Source organism: Cervus elaphus, chromosome 20 (assembly GCF_910594005.1).
Source record: "Cervus elaphus chromosome 20, mCerEla1.1, whole genome shotgun sequence".
NCBI lineage: Eukaryota > Metazoa > Chordata > Mammalia > Artiodactyla > Cervidae > Cervus > Cervus elaphus.
In genome coordinates this window covers 60,257,805-60,283,500 of record NC_057834.1, presented here as the reverse complement: position 1 = coordinate 60,283,500, position 25,696 = coordinate 60,257,805, and the positions used below count along the sequence as shown (strand labels likewise).

The 25,696-nt window shown below is 38.1% G+C and overlaps 1 long non-coding RNA gene across 1 annotated transcript in view; it reads left to right on the top strand.

The window, feature by feature from the left end:
• LOC122678245 overlaps positions 1 to 25,696 on the top strand; it is a 115,304-nt gene that overhangs the window by 40,031 nt on the left and 49,577 nt on the right. Inside the window, exon 2 of the long non-coding RNA XR_006336049.1 lies at positions 12,322 to 12,392. This is a non-coding gene — a long non-coding RNA (uncharacterized LOC122678245). The remainder of the gene's footprint in view (positions 1 to 12,321; positions 12,393 to 25,696) is intronic.

Genomic DNA, 25,696 nt, shown 5'->3' with positions numbered 1-25,696 from the left:
TGTTCCTAGTTATTCCTTCACCATTTACTCCTGCTAGCTCAAATCCCTTTGTCTTAAATTCTTCACGAATGTTTCTTTGTCTAAAAAATATAAAAGCTTCCTGCTCTGGTCACTTCTGTGGGTCTTCATTCTCTTTTGAAGGCTCTCATAGGGCTTCCCTTATAGCTCAGTTGGTAAAGAATCTGCCTGCAATGCAGGAGACTCCGGTTCGATTTCCAGGTCAGGAAGAACCGCTGGAGAAGGGATAGGCTACTCCAGTATTCTTGGGCTTCCCTTGTGGCTCAGCTGGTAAAGAATCTGCCTGCAATGTGATAGACCTGGGTTTGATCCCTGGGTTGGGAAGATACCCTGGAGAAAGGAAAGGCTACCCACTTTACAGTATTCTGACCTGGAGAATTCCATGGACTGTATGGGGTCACAAAGAGTCGGACACAACTCAACAACTTCCACTTTCATAGATACCTAAAAGTTAATAAATTTGCATGCTTTTCTCCTGTTAATCCATTTCATGTTAGTTTAATTCTTAGACAGAGCCAGAGACTCAAAGAGGATTGTTGTTCAGTCCCAAAGTCGTGCCCAACTCTTTGCCACCCCATGGACTGTAGCAAGCCAGGCTTCCCCATCCTTCACTGTCACCTGGAATTTGCTCAGACTCACGTCCATTGAGTCGGTGACACCATCCAACCATCTCATCATCTGCCATCCCCTTCTCCTCTGATCTTTAATCTTTCCCAGCATCAGGATTCTTTCCAATGAGTCGGCTCAATACTTAGGCTCATCAGGTAGCCTAAGTATTGGATCTTCAGCTTCTGCATCACTCCTTCCAATGAATATTCATGGTTGATTTCCTTTAGATTGACTGGTTTGATCTCCTTGTTGTTCAAGGGACTGTTAAGAGTCTTCTCCAAAGAAAATAGAGGAGCAATTTTCTCCCTTACATTCCTACTGATCACTTTTTTTTTTTACTGATCACTTTTTTAAGCCCCCATTTTTCTCCTTCTGGCACTATTCACAATTGTAATTGAGCAAATAAGTGGGTAACAGGCTATTTAACTGTATTTCCTAGCATACTGTCAGCTCCACAATAGCAATGATCATGCTGTCTTACTCACTACTGTCTCCCTGGTGCCAAATACCGTGACTGGCACACAGGAGTAGAACAATGGATTTGGTTGCCAGATTTAAAAAATGATGAATAAAATAATCAAAGGACATAAAGTCTGTTAGATAAGAGAAGGAATTTGCAACTTCAGATGCACCCTGATTTTGCAGTTAGTTGAGGGAATGGAGGCCCAGAGAAGTTAAGTGACTTGCTCAGTGTTTCATCGCTAATAAGTAGTCAGGGCTGTATTTCATTCCCAGTTCTCTCCAACTCTGTAGCTTGTGCTTTGAAATGGAAACACTATGCCATGCTGCACCATTTAAGCTATGATATATTCATTTAAAGCACCAGAGATCACATTTTTGTAAGAAAAAGAGTTTGTAGTATGAGATGAATCAATCAGCCATATGGAAGGAAGAAAAAAAGAACAGGCTGAAAGCTTCCTTTCACTTTGTACAATATGAATTGTCACAGGAATCAAATTTGGCACATACTGTAAAGAAGAGGGGAAAAAAATTATTCCACATTGGATGTAAAATGTGACTTGCATTTTGTCTATGTTCTTGAAATCCTGAAGAGGATACCAAAAGACTTGTGGAGTTGAGGGCATAATGTTTTGATGATAGGCTTTTTATGCACTTATCCCCAGGCACTGAGATGAAGACCTGAAAAATTAAAGCTGACCTCAGACATAATGAATACATTAAATGATGAAGCGGCTGGTCAGGGTCAGGCAGCCTCCTTGAAACAGAGTGGATGTGTCTCAGGACTTCAAGTCTCCAGACAGAGGCAGGGGCAAGGAAATGGCCTATTTGGCCATAAAATATATACATCTGTTCTTCTTCTGTCACTTCCCTTTGAGATTGTTTCCCATGCCTTTAGCAACATCCTAAGTTCACAGCCAGATTTTAAAGCCTGCTCATTAGAACAGAGGTCTAACAGCAGTGATCAAGTCTCCACCTGGGGCTGGCACCTAATTCTAACAATATAAAGTAGATAATGGAGTTTATGAACTATTAATGATTAAATCAATCTAACCTATCACATTCAGATTCCATGAAAGTGAAAGTGAAGTCACTCGGTCGTGTCCGACTCTTTGTGACCCCATGGACTGTAGGCTACCAGGCTTCTCAGTACATGGGATTTTCCAGGCAAGAGTACTGGAGTGGGGTTGCCATTGCCTTTTCCAGATTCCATAGACTGTCACTTTCATGGGCCTCTGCAGCACAACCCTTTGCCACTCTAGAATATCAAGTTCTGACCTTCTGTCTGTGTGTGTTAATTGCTCAGCTGTGTCCAACTCTTTGAGACCCCACAAACTGTAGCCTGCCAGGTTTCTCTGTCCATAGAATTTTCCAGGCAAGAATACTGGAGTAGATTGCCACTCCCTTCTCCAGAGGATCTTCCTGACCCAGGGATCGAATCCTGGTCTTCTGCGTCACAGGCAGATTCTTTACCCTTTGAGCTACAGGGAAGTCCTGACCTTCTAAAACGCCCTAATCACAGAACTTCAGAATTTGAAGACATTTTAGATATCACAAGTAAAATACTGTGTTGGCCAAAAATTAGTTCTGGTTTTTCTATATAATATCATGGCAAAACCCAAATGAACATTTTGGCCAACCCAATACATAGCAGGTGGCACAGTGGTAAAGAATCCACCTGATAATGTAGGAGACACAAGAGATATGAGTTAAATCCCTGAGTTGGGAAGATCCTCTGGAGAAGGATATGGCAACCCACTCCAGTATTCTTGCCTGGAAAATTCCATGGACAGAGGAGCCTGGCAGGCTCATGGGGTCGCAAAGAGTGGGACGCGACTGAGCCTGCAGGCACAGTATACATAGCATGTGCATTAATCATCTTGAAAACTTTTGTCTTAAAGACTCAGCTAGCCTGTGTTGCAATCCTGTGGCGGGGAATCACTGCCTCACGAGTCAGCCTCATTCCACTGTTGGACAGACCAAATCGTTAAAAGAAAAATCTTTCATCACTAAACCAAAATTGGCTTCCCTGTATCTTCCACTCTTGTGCCTTCCTCTGCTCTCCAGAATTGCATACACCTTTTTATCTACATTGTCAGCCATGTTGCAAAGAATATAGCATATTAAAAAGAGTTCTGGAATCTTACAAACTTGAACTCAAATGGTAATTCTGGAACTTAGAAATACTTATCCTTCTGTGAATTCAATTTCTTCCCCCAAGTAAGGGAGACAATAACTCATGGAATTGCTGTAAGAATTAAATGCGTTACATGCTACTCAGAGCCAAAGGGGAGAGTCCAGTGTAAAGAACACAGACTCTAGAACAAGCCTGCTTGATGAGAAACTTGGCACCAACACTTACTAGCTATGTGACCTTGGGCAAGTTATTTAAACATTTAGTCTCATTTTCCTTATCTACATAATAGCTATATGGAAAATCACATTGCCTATCTTCATGCCCTTCTATCTTAGAGGAATATCATCCACTAGGACCTCAGATTCTTCCACTGAATCCTGTGTATTTGGTCCAGAAATAATAGCCAGCAAAAGACGCAAAACCCACAATCTCTTAGTCACCAGGTTCTAGAGCTATCACTCATCTCTTCTTCTCACATCCCATTGGTTAGAGCTAGTAACCTGCTACACTGAACAGAAAAACTTGGAAAATAAAGGAGAGTGGTTTTCTAGGAAGAAAGAAAAGGGGTTTAATGAGTATATAGTAACGTCTCTGCTGAAAGCTCTAAGAAGAGTGCCTAACAAACAGTCTCCTAATGAGTGGGTTATCACTATAACTATACTAGGAAATATCAGCAATTAGAGCAATTATGATGATTGCTGTTGTTTAGACCCTAAATCATGTCCGACTCTTTTGCAACCCTATTAACTGTAGCCCATCAGGCTCCTCTGTCCATGGGATTTTCCAGGAAGCATACTGGAGTGGGTTGCCATTTCCTTTTTCAGGGATCTTCCCAACCAAGGGATTGAACCCATATCTCCTGCACTGACAGGTGGATTTTTTACCACTGAGTCACCTGGAAAGCCCAATTATGAGGGTAAGAACCCTTATTACTTAAAAAGTGATCACATTTGCTGAGCAAAGTTTTCTTGCTTTTTCCAGAGGTCCTTCAAATATCATGATTAAGGGTCTTTCACAGGATCTTAGGCTTCATGCTGGCTCCTGGGCAATTCAGAATATATACCTCTCAGCTCAGAGAGTGCACAGAATATAAACATATATCAACTGCTTCCACTTTGCGTATCTTTATTATTCTCCATCTCATGTTCTCCCTGAACTTGTGTCTTGTTAGCTCAGACTTATCTTCAGGGTGTGCCATTGACGAGGAATTGTCAACTGTAAATTTTGACCCATGGGTAAGAAAAGAAAACCTTAGCAGATCTAAACCTGGATTTTTAGGACAGAATATAAAAAATTTAGAGTTGCTGTTATGCTTAAATATGTTCATATATGTAAAGCATTTAGAATGCTAACTTTTCCCTTATTATAAAATTTATTTGTGAATAATATTGTATTCATTGATGGTAATAATTCATTAGTTGCTATATCACCTTAATGTTTTCAATATCACATAATTTAATACACGAGCATATACAATCTCATGTACCTACTTCTCATCATGGACCACTCTCTGAAAACTAAGAAAACAAAAGTATACATTAATACTTCTGGGCCTATCTAGATAATAGGAAAGTAACTCATGTCAAGCAAATAATCAGTCTTATTAATGAGCACCAAAAAAATGAGGTGTGTTGTTTTGGAAGTAAAAAATAGAACACAAAGGAAAAACAGATGAAAAAGAAAGGGGGGAGAAGATGGAATAACTTGCCTCCAATTGTGGCCAAAAAAGGCAATGACTTATTATAGAAAAAGAAGATCTATAATACATGCAATTCATATTTCATAAAAGAAGATAACAGAAGGAAGGAAGTGATCCAGAATCAACCCCTTTTTAAATAGAAGACTCCAGGGCACCAGGAAATCTGACCCATGAGGAAAAGACTGTTATCCCTGTGTCTGAAAGGTCAGCCTTCAGATCTCCTCTGAGAAACAGAAAATTACTACCAATGAATACTCTATCCAAAGGATAAAAGTTTCTGCATTTTCATTGCAAAGTATACAACCATAGAACACTAACTTAAAGTTGGAGACAATCTTATAAAGGAAGAAAATTCTCACATAGCTATGACATGAATGAAACTTGAAGACATATGCTATGTGAAACCAGTCACATAGGGACAGACATTGTTGGTTCTACTTATGTGAGGTACTGGAGGAGTCAGACTCATAGAGGTAGAAAGTTGAAGAATGGTTGCCAAGGTTTGGGGGTGGGAAACTAAAGAGTTAGTGCTTAATGTGTAGAAAGTTTCTATTTTGAAAGATGAAAAAAATTCTAGCAATGGATAGTGGTAGGGGTTGCCCAACAATGTGAATGTGTATTGTATTACTGAACTCTACATTTTAAAATGGTTAAAATGACACAATTCATCACAATAAAAAAGAAAACAATAAGAAAGTGTGCATGCCTCACACTTCAATGAAATAGATACTGTTTTCTGGAGCTGTCCTGGTGGCTCAGTGGTAAAGAATTTGCCTGCAATGCAGGAGATACAGTTTCAATCCCTAGGTCGGGAAGATCCCCTGGAAAAAGAAATGGCAACCCACTCCGATGTTCTTGCCTGGGAAATCCCATGGACAGGGGAGCGTGGCAGGCTCCCAGAGAAAAGCTACCAAAAGCTACCAAAACTACAAAACAAAACACATATACTATTTCCCCAGGCAGTGTTGCCCTCACTGAATCTAAGATTCTTAATTAACTGTTGCATTTGAAGCCCCAGAAATAGTCCCAGCAGTGTATACAAACACCCATGCTCTCTTCCACATACACATCACCTTCCACTTACTCTAATCACTGCATGTTCTTACATCCCTTCCTTTTCTCCTGCTCACTTCCTCCCATCTTTCAAGGGCCAAATTGGACATCTTTTTTCTGAGAGCTCTCTTTAATATCACCTCTGACCCTGACTAGAGAAAAACATACTTCTCCATCCAAGCATTTATTTTTCTATTTGCGATGCCTGTTTAATTTTCTGTCTCCCTCACTCAGTTATGAACTCTAAGAAGAAAGGGTTTTATCTGCTCACTGCTAATTTTCCAGGATTTAGCACAATGTCTGTATATTATTAAGTATTTAATAATCACCAGTGAATGAATAAATGGTGACTGAATATGGAGGTAGAGCTACCTCACTAACAATCTCATTAACAATATCAAAATATATAACATGTACTGTTAGGTAGCCTAAACACTGATTTCATCCCTATGTCTTAGTTCCCTATGGTCTATTCTCAAGAGACAAGGGGATAATACAGACATTAATTTCCTAATTATTTATATGGCCCCACTTCCAATATGACAGTAAGGAGCTTAGAGTTAAAGGAAAGTATGCAATAAGCCTCTTAAAGCAAAGAAAACTTTACTAAAGAAATGAAACATGATTATGAGAGTTTATCACATGGTGAAATTGAGCTTCACTTTAGCTCTATGTTTCGTGGAACCACAGATGTCTGAAATTCACAGATGTACCTGAAAACCCCTAGCCCCCTGAAACCATTAATAGCTCCTTTGAAGGTGTTATTTATACAAATGCATATTTAAAAATGAGGCAGTTTTCTAGACTGCAGACACTGGCAATGAAGCCTTGTCATATTGCTCTTATCTTCTTTCTGGCATCTTCCTTCTCCCTCTTCTGGCCGCCAAATCTATCAAATTGAGAGATACACTGCTCTATGCTTCCATTCACTAGCTCTCAGTTTTCTAGAGAGGAAGTTCATCTGAGGGAAACTGGAAGCAGGCAGGTAAAAGGCCTATTTTTGTTTTTGTTTTTCCCATGTTGAACTAACTTTCAACCAGATATATATAGATATATATATAAATACAAGATATATTACTATAAAATTATATTAAATATATACCACTTTCATATATACATAATATAAAAATGTATTAATATAGAATTATATGTATAATATAAAAGAATACTTACTTCATTGAAGAGCGAGGTATTCATTGTTTCTAATCTTTTTGTTTTCTATTGTGATAAAAATACATAACAGGAAATGTATCATTTTAATATCAAGTATATATATATATATACACACACACACATGTGTAACAGTCTACTATGATATTTAGTCTACTGCTACTTCTACTGGATACTCTATACCCTAAGGTGGACATAAGAGAATAAATATAAACATTGGATCATCGTTTATTCTCTCTATGGAATGACCCTCTCATGGTTCTTTGAAGTGCAATTTGGTTCTCTAATGCCATTCTCCACATCACATTTAGTATCTTCTGCTAACACAGGAAGTTAATTTGCTCTTCCTTCACCCAAGATATTGATGAATATTTATGAAAACAGGCTTTCAGACCACCCTGCAGCATATCATCAATAAACAGCTGACTATCGACAAAACTGCCATTGAACCAAAACTCAGAATATCTGCCCCTCCAGGAAATTCTATCCCTGACAATGTAAAGTGAAAATCAGAAACCAACAGTGGTTTTCACAATTAGCAGGTCACTGTCACATACTCCTATGGGGCCCCAGGACTCCCAAGGCCCTTAGAATCAAATGAATTACCCTAACGTTAAAGTCCTTTTTTCTATCCAGCCTTGCATATCCATTCTCCATTCTTGAAAGAATACTACAAGTAGATGTGAAAATATACTCACAACATAAGTTTTCAGGTACCATGCCCCCCCAGATATAAAAAGAACATTCCTCAAAATCTGTAGATGTGTTACCTAACTAAAACACTGACAATGGAGTTCAAACAGGAAATCTACATTTTTGAGCACAGGAAGAATAGAATAGAACGCTAATAAGAACATCATACCCACTGATGTAAGTGGCCAGTGACTTTCTGGTGCCCAAGATGCAATGCATGGACAAGAGGGCCAGGACCAGGATTCTGGGACCAGGTAATCAGAGCTGTGTACCTCCAAAGAGCCAGAGGTAGGATAGGGGCTACACCAGAGAGGAGGGACTGAAATGGAGGGGCAAGGGGATTTTACACTTCTGACATCTCTGCCTGGAATGTTTTCCCTTACACCATTACATGACCTTCTTTTATATTCTTTAGTTCTCAGTATAAATGATAACTTCCTCAGAAAAGCCTTCTCTGGACACCCTCCTTTATATATATTCTCAGTACCCCAGACAGTCTTGATTACATTTCCAGCTTATATTTTATGGTTCTTGTGCATCTTAAATTATCTTAATTTGGATTTTACTTGTACTTATTTCTCTCTCTTCAGGTAGAATGTAAGTTTCATAAGACCAGGGACCTTCTCTATGTTCCCTACAGCCCAGAATATGACTGAATGAAGAAAGGGTTCAGTGAGTACTTGTGACATGAATGAATTAATGAATGATGGAATACATTCATACTTGCCTCATTCAAACTTTGACATGCATATTACATACATATTCTGCTGCCTCTCATATTTGCCTTGATTATACATTTCCTCCCAATAGGAGATAGTGCAATATAACTATTTCTCTCTAAAAGAGCTAGAATCCCTTGTCATGAAGGATGCCCTATTGCTGCACAAAGCCTCATTTAATTCTCATAATGTTTTGTGAGAGGGGTATTATTAACCTATGTCAGAGGTAAGGAAACTCACAAGTGGTACACAAACTGAGAGTCTGACTCCAATCCCTTGCTTTTTCTTCCAAATGAAATTCTGAGTCTCTTGGTATCTGTGGTGCTGAAATGAAAGAGATATCAATGCTGTTAGTTTTGCTAATCTTTTTGCTTCATTTTCTTGCACCTGGGTTTCATGTCTGTAAGAGTAGGGAGGGTGTGTGTGTGTGTGTGTAATGTGTGAGCAAAAGAGAAAGAGAATAGATTCTGTGTGAGTCCCCAACATTCATCACATCCCCTAAAATTAATCAACTAAAATGTTTCAACTCTTAATTTCTTACCCTAGGTCAGGGCAGCATATCTGGAAGAACATTGACTTTGAAGATATAAAATATAAATTCTACAATATATCCCCTTCTCTGACTTACTTCACTTAGTATACACTCTCAAGATTCACCCATGTTGCTGCAAATGGCATTATTTCATTCTTTTTAATGACTGAGTAATATTCCAAATCATATGACATCCCTTATATGTGGAATCTAAAAGGAAGTCATACAAATGAACTTAAAAAACAGAAACAGACTCACATACTTTGGCAATGAGCTTATGGTTGCCAGGGAGAAGGATGTGGGAAGGGATAGTTAGGGAGTTTGGGATGGACATATACACACTGCTATATTTAAAATGGATAACCAATAAGGGCCTACTGACTAGCACATGGAACGCTGCTCAATGTTATGTGGCAGCCTGGTTGGGAGGGAAGCTTGGAGGAGAATGGATACAGGTACATATATGACTGGTCCTTTCCCTGTTCACTGAAACTATCATATCATTGTTAATCGGCTATACCCCAATACAAAACAAAAATTTTTTAAAAAGAAAATATAAATTCTAATATTAACATCAGTGTAGCTTTAGGTAAATTACTTACACTTTCTAAATCTCAGTTTTCCTATCTCTAAAATGAGAATAATAATATTATTTACATAATAGATTTGTTATGAGGCATAAATAAGATTATATATCTAAAACTCTTAACAATGTATTGGGCCTCTAAGATTCCTGAAAAAGTTTCTTTCCCTCTTCCTTATTTAGGTTCTATTTTCCCTTTTCATTATTCTAAATATAGCACATATAAGGATTAGTTATTGTTTATGCCTTTCTATATTTACTCAAGTGAATAATAAATATTTTGTTTTCACCAATCACTTTTTTGTATCTCATAAACCAAGTTTAAGCTATTGTTGGTGTTAGATACCTATTTAATTATTTTATTCTTTGACCCATTCCTCCTGATTCATAAGTATAGAAGTGGAATCTCTCTGTGGTTGTGATATTTTTCTAGTTACAACTCTAACTGAACTTAAAAAGAATTATAGAGTCTTAAAATTTAAAAAGAAACTTAGAGGTCATTAGTTTCAAAGGCCAGCTGAATAAAACTTGCCTGGGGATCTTGGTAAAAATAAAGATATTACAACTCAGCCCCATAGATTCTGATTTAGTAGGTATGGGAAAATACCCAGAAATTAGTACTTTTAAGAAGCTTCCCCACAGGATTCTGACATATAGCCAAGTTTGAGAAGCAATGAAATATAGACTAGCAGTTTCCAAATGTTGTTAAATCAGTGAAAGCATTTTTCCACTTCTTTTCTTAGAACCTTAATGTACAAAATTAATAAAAGTAGTATTCTTCTAATTAAACAGGAAGATGAAAATCTTGACTGCACCCCCTTCTCCATGGTTCCCCAGGACCACTAAGAAATACTCCTAACGAGTTTGGAAATTATTGATCTAGACCAAAGCTTCCAAAATATTACTGATATATGGTCATTCAGGTTCAAGTTGAAAGCTCCCAATGATGTAAAATATTTTTATAAATGGTCTTTACAACTGAGAGGTACAGTTATTTCTTATTTGCTAGTAATATATTGCTCCCCTAGACTTCAGGCTTGTATACTGACATAATTCAATAGCTCAATTGAGCATAAAACTAAAAACCTCTCTGGGATGAACACAAAACTTGCTCTTTCCTCTCATCTCTACCTCCTGGTATTCTAATCACCTTTTCTGTCTCCTTCTTAATTCTTTTCTAATTCTCCCTTCTTTTCTTCCCAGTTAGACACAGTGGTGGTGGTTTAGTCGCTAAGTCGTGTCTGACTCTTGCGACCCCACGGGCTGTAGCCCACAAGGTTCCTCTGTCCATGGGATTTCCCATGCAAGAATCCTGGAGTGGGACACCATTTCCTTTTCCAGGGGATCTTCCCAAGCCAGAGATTGAGCCCAGGTCTCCCACACCGCAGGCAGACTCTTTACCAACTGAGCCACCAGGGAAGCCCCAGTTAGTCATAATATAACCAAAAACAAATGAAAAACAAACAAAAAAAGAAACAGCATCCATTAATCTTAAAAATATACAAGCAACTCCTGCAGCTCAATTCCAGAAAAATAAATGACCCAATCAAAAAATGGGCCAAAGAACTAAACAGACATTTCTCCAAAGAAGACATACAGATGGCTAACAAACACATGAAAAGATGCTCAACATCACTCATTATTAGAGAAATGCAAATCAAAACCACAATGAGGTACCATTATACGCCAGTCAGGATGGCTGCTATCCAAAAGTCTACAAGCAATAAATGCTGGAGAGGGTGTGGAGAAAAGGGAACCCTCTTACACTGTTGGTGGGAATGCAAACTAGTACAGCCGCTATGGAAAACAGTGTGGAGATTTCTTAAAAAACTGGAAATAGAATTGCCATATGACCCAGCAATACCACTTCTGGGCATACACACTGAGGAAACCAGATCTGAAAGAGACACGTGCACCCCAAGGTTCATCGCAGCACTGTTTATAATAGCCAGGACATGGAAGCAACCTAGATGCCCATCAGCAGATGAATGGATAAGGAAGCTGTGGTACATATACACCATGGAATATTACTCAGCCATTAAAAAGAATTCATTTGAATCAGTCCTAATGAGATGGATGAAACTGGAGCCCCTTATACAGAGTGAAGTAAGCCAGAAAGATAAAGAACATTACAGCATACTAACACATATATATGGAATTTAGAAAGATGGTAACGATAACCCTATATGCAAAACAGAAAAAGAGACACAGAAATACAGAACAGACTTTTGAACTCTGTGGGAGAAGGTGAGGGTGGGATGTTTTGAAAGAACAGCATGTATATTATCTATGGTGAAACAAATCACCAGCCCAGGTGGGATGCATGAGACAAGTGCTCGGGCCTGGTGCACTGGGAAGACCCAGAGGAATCGGGTGGAGAGGGAGGTGGGAGGGGGGATCGGGATGGGGAATACGTGTAAATCTATGGCTGATTCATATCAATGTATGACAAAACCCACTGGAAAAAAAAAAAAAGAGAAACAGCATCCAAAAGTTCAAAATGTTAAAAAAAAAATCATTTTCATGTTAAATGAAAAGATAGGAAATCTATCTCTTTGATGAGAAGAAAAAAGTAATCTAGCTTTTTTGTGTCTTGTGATACAGTTTGGACATATCACAGAGATTTTAAAATTTCTGCTTACTCCACAGCACAAACTCACAAAAATATTTTTGAGCATCAATCCCATATCCAGCCATGTGCTAGCACTGGACACATAAAGGTGAGTATAATTCAGCTTCTGCCCTCCATCCACTCACAAATTACAAAAGGAGACAAACACATAGATAGTTGTAATATAAACAATGTTCAATTCAGTTCAGTCACTCAGTCATGTTCAACTCTTTGCAACCCCATGGACTGCAGCATGCCAGGTTTCCCTATCCCTCACCAACTCCCTGGAGAAGGAAATGGCAACCCACTCCAGTATTCCTGCCTAGAGAATCCTGTGGATGGAGGAGCCTTGTGGGCTGCTGTCCATAGGGTCGCACAGAGTCGGACATGACTGAAGAGACTTAGCATGCATGCATACATTGGAGAGGGAAATGGCAACCCGCTCCAGCATTCTCGCCTGGAGAATCCCAGGGACAGAAGAGCCTGGTGGGCTGCTGTCTGTGGGGTCACACAGAGTCAGACACGACTGAAGCGACTTAGCAGCAGTGGCAGCAGCACCACCAACTCCCAGAGCTTGCTCAAACCCATGTCCACTGAGTCGGTGATGCCATCCAATCATCTCATCCTCTGTCATCCCCTTGTCCTCCTGCCTTCAATCTTTCCCAGCATCAGGAACGTTTCCAATGAGTCAGTTCTTCACATCAGGTGGCCAAAGCATTGGAGTTTCAGCTTCAGCATCAGTCCTTCCAATGAATATTCAGGACTGATTTCCTTTAGGATGGACTGGTTGGATCTCCTTGCAGTCCAAGGGACTCTCAAGAGTCTTCTCCAACACCACAGTTCAAAAACATCAATTCTTCAGTGCTCAGCTTTCTTTATTGTCCAAATCTCACATCCATACATGACTACTAGAAAAACCATAGCTTTGACTAGATGGACCTTTGTTGAGAAAGTAATGTCTCTGCTTTTTAATATGCTGTCTAGGTTGGTTACAGCTTTTCTTCCAAGGAGCAAGCATCTTTTAATTTCATGGCTGCAGTCACCATCTTCAGTGATTTTGGAGCCCCCCAAAATAAAGTCAGCTACTGTTTCCCCATCTATTTGCCATGAAGTGATGGGACCAGATGATCTTAGTTTTCTGAATGTTGAGTTTTAAGCCAACATTTTCACTGTCCTCTTTCACTTTCATCAAGAGACTCTTTAGTTCTTCCTCACTTTCTGTCATAAAGGTGGTGTCATAAACAATGTGGTAAGTGCCAAAAAGACAGAATAGGAGCAAAAAAGAAGGTAACTAGCTACAGTGGTTAAGAGCTATTTGAATTGGTCCAAGAAGAATTAACAAAAGAACCAGATGAAACAGAGAGGTAAGGGAGAGAAAGAATCATACAAGATAGTTTTTCTCAATGTTGAAAAATTTAAAAAGAAATGAAATAGTTGGAATTTTACCAAAACAGTTATGAGGAACACAAGATCTCTGAGAAATCTCTGTTGTTCCCAACTGTGAATTCTAATCAAACCTGAGTTCTGAAAGACAACCAATGTAATTTCATCCACATCATGACTGAAGAGATATCTATTAAGATCAGCAGCATAAACTTTTGTTAAGGAATCTATGGATCATGGGTTGTGATGTGATGGGGTAAGAATTACTATTTGTTATTATTAAGCTTATAAAACTATTTAACTTTTTAGCACAGTATAATATAACATTTAATTCTGCTTTAGAACAGTAAAAAAATTCCTTTGGATCAGCATACCTGTATGTTGGCAAATCAGCTTTACCACCAACTTCTTTCAAAATGCCTTCTACATTGCAGAGGATACACTGAAAACTGTTTCCCAACACCCTCTTCCCTGATAGATGCAGCATCTCCTTCTCCTACAGTTTCCAACATCCCCATTCCTTACAGATGGAGATCCTTCATGCAAAAATTGAAATGTTAAAGAAAAGTAGATCATCATTTCTTAGCAGAAGTTGCAGCCATATGTTTGAGCAAAAAGCTGTCATGAAGCTTAGAACAGATTTCATGGGGTCTTAAGAATCATACACAGCAGTGCTACAGACTGAGATTTAGTGGGAGCTCTTGTTTGTTGTTGCGTTGCTAAGTCCTGTCCAACTCTGCGATCCCATAGACTGCAGCACGCCAGGCTTCCCGGCCCTTCACTATCTCCCAGAGTTTGCTCAAATGAATGTCCACTGAGTCGATGATACCATCCATCCATCTCATCCTCTCTCACCCACTTCTCCTCTTGTCCTCAATCTTTCCCAGCATCTGGGTCTTTTCCAATGAGTTGGATCTTTGCATCAGGTGGACAAAATACTGGAGCTTCAGCTTTAGCATCAGTCCTTCTGATGAATATTCAGGGTCGATTTCCTTTAAGATTGACTGGCTTGATCTCCTTGCTATCTAAGGGACTCTCAAGAGTCTTCTCTAGCACCCTAATTTGGAAGCATTAATTTTTTGGTACTCAACCTTCTTTATGGTCCAAATCTAACAACTGTACATGGCTACTGGAAAAACCACAGCTTTGACTATACAGACCTTTGTCAGCAAAGTGATGTCTCTGCTTTTAATATGCTAAGTTTGTCATAGTTTTTCTTCCAAGAAGCAAGCTACTTTTAATTTCATGCTGCAGTCACCATCAGTAGTGATTTTGGAGCCCAAGAAAGTAAAATCTGCCAATGTTCTCATTTTTCCCCATCCATTTGCCATGAAGTGATGGGGCTGGATGCCATGGTCTTCATTTTTTGAGTGCTGAGTTTTAAGCTAGCTTCTTCACTCTCCTCTTTCACCATCATCAAGAGGCTCTTTAGTTCCTCTTTGCTTTCTGCCATTGGAGTGGTATCATCTGCACATCTGAGGTTGTTGATATTTCTCCCGGCAATCTTGATTCCAGCTTGTCCTTCATCCAACCCAGCATTTCACATGATGTACTCTACATAGAAGGTAAATAAGCAGGGTGACAATATACAGCCTTGATGTACTCCTTTCCCAATTTTGAATCAGTCTGTTGTTTCATGTCCAGTTTTAACTGTTGCTTCTTGACCTGCATACAGGTTTCTCTCAGGAGGCAGCTCAGGTGATCTGGTATTCCCATCTCTTTAAAAACTTTCCAGAGTTTGTTGTGATCCACACAATCAGAGGCTTTAGCATAGTTAAGGAAGCAGACATAGATGTTTTTCTGGAATTTCCTTGCTTTTTCTATGATCCAACAGATGCTGGCAATTTGATCTCTGGTTCCTCTGCATTTTCTAAATCCAACTTGTACATCTGGAAGCTCTCAGTTCACATAGTGTTGAAGCCTAGCTTGAAGGATTTCTAGCATTACTTTGCTAGTGTGTGAAATCAGCGCAGTGGTACAGCAGTCTGAACATTCCTTGGCATTGCCTTTCTTTGGGATTGGAATGAAAACTGACACTTTCCAGTCCTGTGACCACTGCTGAGTTTTCTAAATTTGCTGACATATTGTGTGCAGCACTTTGACAGCATCATCTTTTAGGACTTGAAACACCTCAGCTGGAATTCCATCAACTCCGTCAGCTCTATTAATACTAATACTTCCTAAGGCCCACTTGACTTCACACTGCAGGATGTCTGGCTCTAGGTGAGTGACCACAACACAATGGTTATCTGGGTCATTGAGACCTTTTTGGTGCAGTTCTGTGTATTTTTTGCCACCTCTTCTTAATCTGTTCTGCTTCTGTTAGGCCCTTGTGTTTTCTGTCCTTTATTGTGCCCATCTTTGCTTGAAATCTTCCCTTGGCATCTCTAATTTTCTTGAAGAGATCTCTAGTTTTTCCCATTCTATTGTTTTCCTCTGTTTCTTTGTACTGTTCGTTTAAGAAGGCTTTCTTATCTCTCTGGCTATTCTTTTGAACTCTGCATTCAGTTGGGTATATTTTTTTCTTTCTCCTTTGCATTTGCTTCTCTTCTTTTCTGTTATTTGTAAGACATTGTCAGACAACCAACCATTTTGCCTTTTTGCATTTATTTTTCTTTGGGATGGTTTTTGTCACTGCCGCCTGTACAATGTTATGAACTTCCATCCATAATTCTTCAGGCATTCTATCAGATCGAATCCCTTGAATCTATCTGTCACTTCTACTGTATAATCATAAGGAATTTGATGCAGGTCAGATCTGAATGGCCTAGTCATTTTCCCTACTTTCTTCAATTAAATCTGAATTTTGTAATAAGGAGCTCATGATCTGAGCCACAGTCAACTCCTGATCTAGTTTCTACTGACTATGTAGAGCTTCTCCCTCTTTGGGAGAATAGAGTCAATCTGATTATGGTATTGACTATCTGGTGAGTTCCATGTGTAGAGTCCTCTCTTGTGTTGTTGGAAGAAGGTATTTACTATGACCAGTGTGTTTTTTTGGTAAAACTCTGTTAGCCTTTGTCCTGCTCCATTTTGTACTCCAAGGCCAAATTGCCTGTTACTCCAGGTATCTCTTGACTTCCTAATTTTGCATTCCAATCCCCTATGATGAAAAGAGGACTTTTTTTTTTTTATGTTAGTTCTAGCAGGAGCTCTGGGGATTGGGTCATTTCCTGGTGAGCTCCTAAAACCACAAGCATGAGTGCTTACAAGCAGAGACAATCTAAGATAGCTTCCTTGTCCTTGGTGTGAACATTGCAATGGTTGATTAAGACTCCAATTCTCTATACGAAAACCCTTGCACACATTTAGATTGGCTTCACTGTCCTGATGGAACCTGGATGATTCAGTCAGTTTCGAAAATTCTTCGTTACTTGCAAAAGACATCTACTTTATCATAAATAACACTGCATTGATGACAATTGTTATACTAGTTACTAGAATCAGTAATATTGCACAGAGAATGATGAGTAAGAGCGTAGTCTGTGGAACAAGGGTCCTGGGGTTCATAACCCAGCACAGCAATTTTCAGGCTATGTCATGTTGCAAACATACTTAACCCTAGTGAGCTTATGTTCTTCCCCTGTAAAATGAGGGTAAGAAGTGTCTGTTACATAGAGGGTCACCTGAGAATTAATCTGGGGAAGTTTTATACTATTCTTTTACACAAAGTAAACTTCAATAAATGTTAATTATCAATATTGTTATCTGTTCTTTACATTTTTTCTGAAATCTCCTAAAAGCCCCCAGCTGATGAGTAGTGACATAGGATCGCTCCTTGACAGACTCCTTTGAGCTCTGTTACTATTTAGGAAATCTTAAATAAAGTCTTTCTTGATATTTGAGATGAGTGTCCAGTGATTTTTTTTTTACCAGTTGTTATTGTTTAGTCGAAGTCATGTCTGACTCTTTTGCAACACTTTTCCTCTGTCCATGGGCTTTCCCAGATGAGAATATTAGAGTAGGTGGCCATTTTCTTCTCCAGGGGATCTTCTTGACCCAGAGATCTAACCCACATCTCCTGACTGGCAAGTGGATTCTTTACCACAGAGCCACCAGGGAAGCTGCCTCTTTAACAGTAGCAATAATTTTTTAAAAACCTAATTTTGTTTGAATCTTTTTACACTTAATAATTTATACATTCTTTTTGAATGTGGCCCATTCTTTGTTTCTTTCCTTCTTTCCTATGCTTCTGTTTAAATTGTTACTTGGATACTTGACCTTGTGCTAGACTTTTGGTATGTACCACATAGAAGGAAATCAGTCCTGAATATTCATTGAAAGGACTGATGCTGAAGCTAAAGCTCCAATATTTTGGCCACCTAATGTGAAGAACTGATTCACTGGGGGAAAAAAAAAAAAAAAACCGATGCTGGGAAAGATAAAAGGCAGGAGGAGACAACAGGAGAAGAGATGGTTGGATGGCATCACCGACTCAATAGACATGAGTTTGAGCAAGCTCTGGGAGTTGGTGGTGGACAGGTAAGCCTGGCATGCTGCAGTCCATGGGTTGCAAAGAGTCAGACACAACTGAGCCACTGAACTGAACAGAACTGAACTGACATAGAGTCCGCTAGTGTTTAGCTGGCTTTATCCTTATACCTCTTGGGCTCTTCTCTTTGGCTAATGAAATTGTGACCTATAATTTCTCAGTGTGATCAGCAAGCTGACAAAGACTTTGCTGGACAATCAGTGATCCTGATGGAGTAGGAAATGGCAACTCACTGTAGTATTCTTGCCTGGAAAATCCCATGGATAGAGGAGCCTGGTGGGCTATACTCCATGGGGTGGCCAAGAGTTGAATGAAACTTACCTAGTAAACAACAACAGTAACGTTGAAGACCACTCTGAGTCTCCATGATACCTTGTGTGGCACCTGATTCAGGTACGCCTTGCCTCCCCAACCCTGCACCACCAAAGACTCTGCTATATGATACCTGGTTTCCCCTATGGCATACGACATTTTTACTGGTGCTCAAATCTGTGTCCACAAAGAGACCCAACAGAGGTCCTCAGGTACAGAACAGATTCTTTCTATGGTTGACCATGATTCCATGTTGGCATGGGCTTGTTCTGCATAGTGATCTCTTCAACTTACCAATGGGGAATAGGCAAGTGTTCTCCCCCATATAGGATTTCAAAACTGAAAAACAAGACCTTGTAGACCCAAAGATTTCATCCAATATCTCTCCAACTTCACTCTCATATTATTTCAGTTATCTCTACTTATAATGCTCTCAAGATCAAAAAAGAGACAGAGCTCCCTTTTAATTTTTCCATGCTATGTCCTGAAGTAACTTCATATCACTATGGAAGAAACTGTGATGTGACATCAAGCCCAGTACTTTATATTAAAATTTTAAATAGGAGGTAAAGGACTTGGAAATTTTTCTTTTCTAAAAATATCCAGTTAACTTGCTGCAGTATTCTACTAACTTTTTATTTCCCTACAAATTCATTTAATCCCAATCCTAATTTCTACTCCAAGCCCTTCAAAAACAAACAAACAAAAAGCAAAAACATAAAATACTCCAATGACAGAGCTACTGTTACAAGATATAAAACAAAAATCAATAATGTTTCTATACTAGTAAAACTGCTTTAAACTATAATGGGACAAAGTACTTCATTCACATTAGTAACAAAAACTATTAAATACTAAGGCATCAATTTTAAAAACTCAAGATTTATGTGAAGAACACCATACAAAGCCTTTTTATTAAGAGGCACAGAACCAAGTACAAAAATGAAAAGATATCATCTTGAATGGAAAACTTTATGTCATTAAGGTGTGAGTTTCTTCCAATATCAGACTGATTTTAATTCTTAGTCAAAGTTTTTTTAAAGGGGGTAGGGAATGAATACAATTATCTTAGAGTTCATGTGACAGAATTATAGAAAATGGTAAAGAAACAGTGTAATGAAAGAGGACTTATCCTACCTGATATTAAAAATTATTATAAATTCTCTGTAATCCAATAGCATCATCAAAGGAAGAAAAAATAAATCAATGAAATAAAATAGCCTAGAAATATAGCATATGTAGGGATCTACTATTTGATAGGTGATTTTAAGTTAATCAGCAGAAATAGAGTTTATTTAATGAATGATGTTGGCACAATTGGCTATCCATCTGGCAGAAAATAAGTTGAACTGGTACTTCACACTGGAGAGATAAAAAAATAAATTCCAGATGGATTAAGAGCTTAAATATAAAACAAAGTACATAGGGAAAAATAGACATGTAGATAGAACTTTGGGTGGGGAAACTTTCTTAACTAAAATGGAAAATCCAGAACATCTAAGAAATAAGATAGATGTATTTCACCAACCAGAAATTAAACATGTCTATATAGAAAAGTATACCCTAACCAAAGTAAAAAAAAAAGATTAGGAAAAATATTTGCAACATATTGGACAGAACAAAATGCTACCTATACTGTGCAAAGAGAGAGTAGCATTGACAGATACACACCACCACGTGTAAAAGTGATACTAGCGGGAGGCAGAAGCGTGGCACAGGAATCTCAGTTTGGTGCCCTGTGATGACCTAGAGGAATGGGATGACGGGAAAGGCTCCAAAAAGAGGGGTGTTTTAAAAAATGTTTACCTTCTGAAAAAAAAAAAAAAGTGAAAAAGTTACCAAAAAATTGCACGAAGTGAAATAAAGGATGTGTATTCACAGAAAAAAATGGGCAAGGATCACTGAAATCTGAAAACTGTGCCCACAAACAAGGGTAAGCCCAAGAACAGCCCACTTAGAGCATCTCTGTTGCTGCATGTGGATGCCAGACACCACTGTTGACACTAAATTCAATTTTCAATAAAAGAGAGACTTCAAACTCTTGAGCTTAATAATGGGTATTTTTTTCTTGATTATTATCACTTTATTCTTTTTTTTCATTTATTTTTATTAATTGGAGGCTAATTACTTTACAATATTGTAGTGGTTTTTGTCATACATTAACATGAATCAGCCATGGATTTACATGTATTCCCCATCCCGATCCCCCCTCCCACCTCCCTCTCTACCCAATCCCTCTGGAAAAAGAGACACATATGTACAGAAAAATGGGTATTTTTTTCTAACCTGAGAAAACCATTAAGAATACCAATGTATTTTTAGGTGCAAGCATACTCTAAAAACTTTTTGATTCCTTCAGTTTCAAGTTTAATTTCATTTTGTTAGCAAAAATTTGTAAGAAAATTAAATGGAACTTTATTAAATATTAATATGTAGATGTTGATATATATGTATATAATGTATATATGTGTGTGTGTGCTCACCCATGTCTGACTCTTTGTGACCCCACAGACTGTAGCCCACCAGGCTCCTCTGTTCATGGAATTTTCCAGGCAAGAGTACTGGAGTGGGCTGCCATTTCCTACTTCAATAATATATGCATAATACTCACCAATTTTTAATAATCATTTTTGGGTAGTGGAATAATTCAGATTTTTATATGCATTTTAATTTTTTTATGATTAGGACTAGCAGTTTTATTTTAAAAATACTATCATTATTTGACTAAAAGTGGACTGGGTCATACCTTATATTGAAAAAAAATTATATTGCTTTATATACTTTACCCCTATTAATCATGGATTATTTTTTCCATAACAATGTGCCTTGAGGGAATCACTTCCAGATTTGGTTCCAGAAATACAGTCCCAAGACCCTAGATTGAAATTTCAGTCATTTTCGGCATTCCTAGTTTAGTTTCAAGAAGGCTATGGGAGCTTCGAGTATCTTGGACCCCCGTATTATTGTCAAGGGTAGAAAAAGCAAAGTATTGCCTCTGTCTTCTGAGGGATACACCTCACCAGCCTTCTTCTTATCTCTATCCCAATGTCCTATCTGACTCTCCTGAGATTAAGTCAGGGACATCTTCATGCTGTTAGAAATTGGGCTTCTGTTAGCCAGGAAAGGGGGAGAAGGATGTGACAGCTTTTGAAGAGGAAATCTACATTATCCACTCCACTACTTTTGTTAGTGGATGTGAGAGGAAAGAGAGAGAAAGGGTTTATAAACAGCTCCAAATCCCTGAGTTTATTTTTGTAAGGAATATAATTAGGAATTCAAGATCTCAGCCTAACTAACTACCCAGGGAAGGAACTTGACATTTCATAAGACTGTTCCTTACTTTGCTCTTCATTGATCCTTAACCACAGTGACAACAGTCTCTCTTTCCAATACATTTCCTTGGCTTTTGCTGTGAAGCGATGGTATTTGTGGTATAAACTGGGTTTAAAGGGCTTAGACAACTGGTAGATCCGTAACCCAATAATAGAGTTATCTCTAAATTACTGAGAAAAGCTATATTGATATTAGCATTTAATTTATACCTTATGATGTTTTCTATAATATTTTGGATGTTTATAGTTAATAAATTTCAGAACTTAAAACAATATGAACTTTTCCCTCAAAAAATCCAAACGCAATTTTCTTTTTTTCTTGCAAGCTTTTTGCTTTGTAGGTTTGCCATAAATTTGGCATTGAGAAAAGAGCGGTAAAGTAGAGATATCATTTAAAACCATTTAACAAAACCTGGAAGGTGACAACCAGAAAACTTCATGTAGCAATGACTAAAATTTCTTCCTTCTTTATTTTTGAAGAAAGCTATAGCTAAATGGCTGATTGAAAGTATGGGGGAAGCACATGGAGGCCTAATGAAAGAGGAAAGTAAGTTACAGAATTCTTATCTCAGGAAACAAAATTAAGCAAGTTGAGGGAAACTACTTCTAATTTCTGTGCATATTTCCATGATCCAGAAGGGTTTCCTTTACCCCTTGAATTAGGAAAAATTGGTGCGTTTTAAAGAAACATTCTCATCAGAGTCTAATAAAATTGGGTTTAGAATAAGTAGGTAACAATTACAGATAATGAAAAAGGAGTCTAATTGCAGCTAGATGTTTGTTTTCTTTGAAAGCTTCATCTCTTTGTAAATTCTTTTAAAGATAGTGCTTTGTAATCCTGGTTAAAGTTTTGCTGTTTTAATAAGAAGTTCTATTTTTATATTAATTTAAAAGTATTAGAGTCCCTTTTGGTTAACTCCATCTATTCCATAAAACCCACTATGTGGAGCACATTCCAAACCACTGCTCAGTAGCAATGCAAATATTCTAAAGCAGAATAACCAACTAAATTCCAGGACCAATAATTCAAAGGAAAGTGAGGCAGAACTACTCTTCCTTGATGGAGAGTTGGACCAAGACATCTAAGAGTACTAAAAGAGAGAAAGAAAAGAAGAAGGAAAAAAAAAGAAAGAAAGAATAATCAAGAGCCCTGACATGAAACCCAGTGCAAACAACCCCCAAAATTAAGCTATATGATAGAACCACAGTGTGTGAGGGCTTGTATTTTGGCCAATAAATTAGCAAGTAATTTCATTCTTTTATTTTTTTTTATTTTCCACCCATGGTTAAGTTGCTTGAGGTAAATATAACATTTGGACAAATATTTGGAACCAGATTGTAACATGTATGTCACTTAAAGTCCAGTGTGGGAACCACTTCATCCGGCTCAAATATGGTTTGACTTAGAACCAGTTATTCAAGTGTCTTATCTTTCATAATGTGCTGATTCTCAATCAAATAACCTTGTTATTTTCTGTTATTTCTGGAACCCTTCCATTTAAAATGTGTAAATGGCAATCGGGGGTTTGATTTGGTTATTTTTAACTAGACTATAATGATTACAGAATTGTCTTGTTTATGTGGCTAGGGAGTGAAAATTTGGGCTGTAAGATTTAATTAAGACAAGAGTCATTTTATAAAAGATTTGGCAATGTTCTTTCCCTAAACGATGCTTCAGTAAAACTGCTTCCCAAGTAGTGAACACAGCAGACTGACTTGATTGTTTAAAAAACGAATAAAATCTGCATCAACTTGTTCCAAACTAATTCTGAGTTTGAGTCATTTTTACCTGATCCTATGGAACTCTAATAACTAAAGGCCAGTAAATTTAATTTGAGAGACAAGATTTCTTCTTAAAGGAAGCAAAAAAAAAAAAAAAGTAATCCCACATTTAAGATCTGTAAACAAAATTTTCAGTTGTGGGGCGTTAGAGAAGGAATAAAAACATATCTGAAATTCTTTCTTCCAATATGTTTGTCACTTTAATCTTGAGACATGGAAGTAAATTTGCAAAGAGTACAGTAGCTCAGGCAACAGAATTTTGTATAGCCTCTCCTTCCGTTATTGTATACAAAAAGTCAGAAGGAAGGGTTTTTCTGTCATTCCTTTTTCATTCTCTCTCTCTCTCCATCTCTCTTTCTCTCTAAGCCTCTGTAGTATATGTCTTTACAGTAACCCCGCACTCAGAATTCAATTTCCGGCCCACAGTTTTATGCAAAAAAAGCTCTATGCATAAGGAAGAAAACAGTATTCCAGTGAGGAGTCTCTAGTCAAGGGTTAAAGCAGTCATGTTAGCTCTTTTATTTTTCTTTATTCTGCATCTCGTACAGGGACACAAAGGGATCTACCAATGGGAATTAATTATTTAGTCACAGAAAATACATGAAAGTGGTCAGTGCTTGTACTTGTTAAGCACCACAATCAACAAATTTTCATTAAAGGAGTGCATTCACAGGTAGAGTAGTGCCTGGAACTCCTAAGAGACAGAAAGACAATCACCAAGGATGAATACAAATTGACTAATGAAACCAGCTACAGGTTGGTAATAACCCCTAGTTTTAGGAGAACTTTTTAAAAATTTAAGCCTGACTTAATAAACTTTGCTTTCCTTTGATTTTAACTCAGTTCACAAAAGCCCTCATGTTTTATCACGTTATGGACTTTTTTCCTGATTAAATTAGTTCTGTCTTAGACTACAAAACAGAAGATGCCCTTTTAAACGATAAATCCTTTAAAGTAGTGATACCTGCATAAAAATTCAGTCTAAACATCTCAAAGCAAAATGATAATACCCTAAATCCATTATCACAGTGTAGTAGACTGAATGTTTGTATCCCTAAAATTCATAAATTGAAGCCCTAACCGTCAATTTGATGGTATATGGAGATGTGTTCTTTTGTAGGTAATTAGAGTTAGATGAGATCATGAGGTTGGGACACTCATGATAGGATTAGGTGCCCTTTTAAGAAGAAACTCTGGCTTCCCAGGTGGCTCAGTGGTGAAGAATCTGCCTGCCAATGCAGGAGGCATGAGCTTGATCACTGGGTCAGGAAGATCCCCTGGAGAAGGAAATGGCAACCTACTTCAATATTCTTGCCAGGATAATATGATGGACAGAGGAGGCTGGTGGGTTACAGTCCATGGGTTGCAAAGAGTGGGACATGACTGAGCACACACATGTGAAGAGACTCCAGAGAACTTTATGTTTCTCTACCACATGAGAACACAGAGAGAAAGCAACCATTGGTAAGCCAGGAAGAGAGCCCTCACCAAGAACCAAACTTACCAGCACCTTGATCTTGGACTTCCCAACCTCCAGAACTGTAAGAAAAATATTTAATGTCTGCTGTTTAAACCACCCAATCTATGATATTTTGTTATAGAGCCCAGGGAGAGAAATACACATGGCCTATAAGAACTGATATTATGCAAAAACATCTTTGTTTAGGATGAAGAAGTCAGATTGATCTTAACTCTGTGTGAACTTGAACAAGTTATGAAATGTCTTTACCTATTTTGTTATGTAAAACATAGGAGGATACTTGCCTCACTCAAGTGTGTGGAAATTCAAACATGAAACAAAAGGCTTTAGGCTGTCTTCTTGCTGTTGTTGTTTAAGTCACTAAATCGTGTTCAACTTTTTGTGACCCCATGGACTGTAGCCCACCAGGCTCCTCTGTCCATGGGATTTTTTAGGCAAGAATATTGGAGTGAGTAGCCATTGCCTTTTCTAGGGATCTTCCTGACCTTGGAATCGAACCTGCATCTCCTGCATTAGCAGGCAGACTCTTTACCATTGATCCACCAAGGAACTCCTCACAGAATGTCTGACAAATAGTAAAAACAAAAATAATCACTACTTGAGCCCATCCCCAACACTTTCTTAGCAAGTCA